The following is a 4,566-nucleotide window of genomic DNA, read 5'->3' as shown; positions in this document are numbered from 1 at the left end:
CTTTTTTGTGGCTTTTTGGATTCTCTCTTTATTATCATAGCTAGAGTTAGGGTCACAACCTGAATAACTCACTATGAGAATGCTTCTTTTAGAGGGTGTTCTCTCTCTCTCTCTCTCTCTCTCACAACTGGCCTTTCCTCTCTGTGAAGGACCACCTGGATGGCTCTGCTTGAAGGAGGAGCTATTGTTTCCATGTAGGCTGAACTTGCCCTGTTTCATGTGTTGATGTGTACAGAGCTGGCCAGGACTTTTTCTTATCCCTTCAGTTAGCTTTAAGCAATGCAAATCAGCCCAGCTGAGGTGCTGACGAGGTATAGTCTTTTTTTTTTTTGCACCGGGAATTGAACTCAGGATCTTGTGCTTGCCAGGCAGGCGCTTGTGCTGCTGAGCTACGTCCCCGGCCCTGACGTGTAGTCTTTGAAGCAAGGTGACAGATCAGTGTTACCCCACCCCCGTAGCTCCCAGAAAACCATGTATGTGCCAGGCGGGAGGGAGAGCCACACTGTCAGCTGGGATCCAGCCTTGAGATCAGAGGCTGTGACTTCCCAGGGCAGAGAAAATTACACATCAGAGCTGAAGCACTGGCCCAAAACATTAGATACTACCTTGAATTGTGTTATGCAGATCACTCTTTCTGCAGATGCTTCTCTCTGCGTTTGCAGAGGTGATTCCAGGCCTCCTACCTAGCCCCGCTCACAGCACTCACCTCCTTCCCACCACAACTACAGTCACTCATCCTCAACCACTCCCTTCTTCACGAATTAGTGAAGCCTGGGTTCAGCCCTGGGTGGAGGCCTTTGTTCCAGATAGCCATCACCACGGCTGGACTTAGGACCCCTTGGCTCCCCATAACTACAAATATGCCTTAGTGTCTTTATTCTCGCCATGGGTTGTGCTGGAAGTGGTAGATTGGAATTAACTTATTGGAATTACAATAACGTTTCCTTGGGATTACAAATACAAACTTCCTGGACTGCACCGAGGACCCGGAGGGGCTTCCTGTCCTCCCTCCCCTCCAGAGTGGGACTTGGAGCCGCTGCCTCTGGTTCTGCACTGGGGTATGTTTGTTGGAATCCGGCCCAGGAGACTTTGGTGACAGCTGCTGCACGTTGCGCATCCCCAGCCCCCAACCCTCCCCCTCTCCCTCAGCCCATCGCCGACAGCTCTGCTCCTCCTCCTCCAGTCTTCTGCCCGCTGCCTGGGATGGTGGCAGTAGTATCTGTCACAGTAGATGGAGGAGGACGAGAGGGCTGGGACCTCGAGCACAAAGCCGGCTGAGGAGCTTGGGTGCCGCTGCACCTCCTGGAGGCTTTGGGCCTCACAGGCCCTGGGAACCTGTAGTACAACCCCAAGCTGCTAAACAGTCCTCAGTCAGAGGCCAGCCTGTGCCCTGGAGTTCTTACTCTGCAGTAAGCATCGACATCTTGTGCTTCAAGCTCTAACTCAGTTTTAAAATAATTTTTTTAAAGACTTCAAAATCAAACTGGAGGGTAGATGGTACCAATGCCAACTTCCCAGCATCAACACGACACCACAGCAGTGTGAGACGCTGCCCTGGAAGAAGCTCTGTGAAGCCTACCGTGGGATTCTGTACTGTTTTCGTACCTTCCTATGAATCCATAATGATTCTGAAATAAAAAGTTAAGAGAAAAGGAAGGAAAAATGGAAAAAAATCTTTTGCATATAAAGAGGGGAAAAGGGGTTGAAGGGTAGGTAGAGAAATGGGGGAAAAAAGAACCAACTTATATCATGTTCAGGTACAAATTCCCTGTGATGAGTGTGATCATTATATATACCTAAAATGTACCAATACATTTAACAAAAGGAAAAATCAATTTTAAGGTACTTTCCCACGAGTGTGGCATCGTGGCGTATGCCTGTAATCCCAACAGTTGGGAGGCTGCGGTGGGAGGATTGCAAGTTCAAGGCCAGCCTGGGCTGCATATCCAGATGATGTTTCAAAACACCAGAAAACAACAAAATCATCATCATTAACAACAACAAAAAGCCAAAATCAGCAATCCCCCAAAACAAAAAAATTCCCAAGATATTGAAGGTGATATCAAAGACAAGAGCTACAAACCAGTTTGGCTCCAGAGTAGTGTCATTACCACAAAGGACTCCAGAAGCATCCACAGGCGGTGGGGTTCATTTTATTTATTTATTTATCTTTTGGTCTTTTTGAGACAGGGTCTCACTGTGCAGCTCAGGCTGGCCTTGAGCTCACTTTGTAGCCCAGGCTGGTCTCGAACTCTCAGTGGTCCTCCTGCCTCAGCCTCCCAAGTGGTGGGATCACAGGCATGGGCCACCACACCTGGCTAGTGGGGTTCATTTTAAAGCTATGATCAATCGGCTTTCAGATTTACAGTTGTGATTAGGAAAGTCCGGATGGTGCTGGCAGGTATCTCATTTGGTTACGCTTCCATGATCTGAAATCACCTCATTCAAGTCATCCATAGTCAACGCAGTCTGACAACTGCTTCCCACAGGGGCGGGTGAACTGCGAACAGACAATTCCTGTATTTGTCAAACTGTGATGTAATAACTCGTTTCTGTCTAACCTCCTCCACACCATGAGTTACAACAAGAACTGGATCTGGTTCATTCCATTTTAACACCAAAACCTAATGTATAGTGGGTTCTCAACTAGTCACAAAATAAGTAAGAAATAAACCAGTAATGGTTTTCCTAAGCCTTTGGAGGGGATTTTCTTTTTTGATACCAGGACATCCACAAAAATCAATACTCTTCATTCTGAAGTCAAATTTAAACACATGCCTATGTGTTTCCAAAACACAGGGTGTTAATTTCTAATGATCTCTATGACCACGTGTTTTTTGTTAGTTTCCTAAGATATCATAACTCAGTTTGATTGATTGATTTTATTTTATTTTGTTTTTTTCTGGTACCGGGAATCAAATTCACAACCTTGCGGTTGCCAGGCAGGCGCTGTGCTGCTGAGCTAAATCCCCAGCCCCAAGTTTGATTTAGAATAAGAAAGAGAGGTCAGGCTCCAGGCAGGAGAATCAATTCAGTTGTCCTTGTCGTTGTTCTGTGTGTGTGGCCTCTCATATGTCAGGCAAGCACTCAGCTATCCCCGGCCCCACTGTGAAAATGGGAATCGCTGAACAGACCGGCTCTGGCTTCAGAGGCCCTGCTAGCATGATGTTGCCTAGTTTTACCAAGTGCAAGAACAGCCAGCTCTTTCTGGAAATCTCCAAGACCAGCATCACTTTTGGATTCTTTAGTCAAAAAGTACATGGCGATTACTCTGTATCTTGTTATCCCAGTTAATTAAAACACATTCTACAATACATTTTTGAGCAGCCCCAATCAAGGCACGGAAGTTGCAAGATGTTACTTCTTTTTACAAACAACAATCCAGAAGCCGCACCCAGAGGCCGAGGAGGCTGCTTCAAAGACCGGCGGAGGCTCGGGGCGGCGTGCAGGGCTCCCCCGCCGTGGCCGGCACAGGCTGGGCGCTGGGCGCTGGGAGCCACGCGCGGCGGGCGCGGCGTCCCGGGAAGCGGGAGGCCGCCCTGGTCCTGGCGGAGCTTCCGGGCACGGCCGGTCTGGGCGGGGCAGGCAGCGGGCTCAGGGCGCCTTGTTCCCGGGCGGCAGCACCCGGTGCCTCCAGCGGCCCGCACCGGGGTCAACCCGACCCGACCCCAAGGGAGCAGCCGCGGCCTCGCTCCCGCCCGGGCCGGCGCTGTCCGTCGTCCTGATCGTGGCCAGGCGGGGACCCGCGGCTGCTCCAGCCTCTCCCCGGCGACCCCTCCGCGGGCCCCTCCCCTCCATGGGCCCCTCCCCTCCTGGGCTCCTCCCCTCCTGGGCTCCTCCCTCCGCGGGCTCCTCCCCTCCGCGGGCTCCTCCCCTCCGCGGGCTCCGCCCCTCCTGGGCTCCGCCCCTCCTGGGCTCCTCCCCTCTGCGGGCTCCTCCCCTCCACGGGCTCCTCCCCTCCACATGCTCCTCCCCTCCACATGCTCCTCCCCTCCTGGGCTCCTCCCCTCCTGGGCTCCTCCCTCCGCGGGCTCCTCCCTCCGCGGGCTCCTCCCCTCCATGGGCACCGCCCCTCCTGGGCTCCGCCCCTCCTGGGCTCCTCCCTCCGCGGGCTCCTCCCCTCCATGGGCTCCTCCCCTCCTGGGCTCCGCCCCTCCTGGGCTCCTCCCCTCCGTGGGCTCCTCCCCTCCTGGCCCCTCCCTTCCATGGGCTCCTCCCCTCCTGGGCTCCTCCCGCCGCGGGCTCCGCCCCTCCACGGGCTCCTCCCCTCCACATGCCCCTCCCCTCCACATGCTCCTCCCTCCGCGGGCTCCTCCCTCCGCGGGCTCCTCCCTCCGCGGGCTCCTCCCCGCCGCGCCCGACGCCGAGGCTCTGGGGTCCGCCCCACCGTCCGTCTCCGTGGCTCTGTCCCTCGGCGGGCTGCCGGGCTTTCGCTGTGCTCGGCGCGGGGTTTGGGATGTCGCCGGGCTCCGGTCGGGGAGCGTTGCTGTCGCCGCTCCGAGGCCGCGTCCGCCGGTTCCTCTGCGCGTCACAGCCCGAGCGCCGCCGAGCCCCGCGGTCCCACCC

This window comes from Chinchilla lanigera, unplaced genomic scaffold, assembly GCF_000276665.1.
Source record: "Chinchilla lanigera isolate Chin_1 unplaced genomic scaffold, ChiLan1.0 scaffold00182, whole genome shotgun sequence".
Classification (NCBI taxonomy): domain Eukaryota; kingdom Metazoa; phylum Chordata; class Mammalia; order Rodentia; family Chinchillidae; genus Chinchilla; species Chinchilla lanigera.
Note: the sequence above shows the minus strand (reverse complement) of the source record.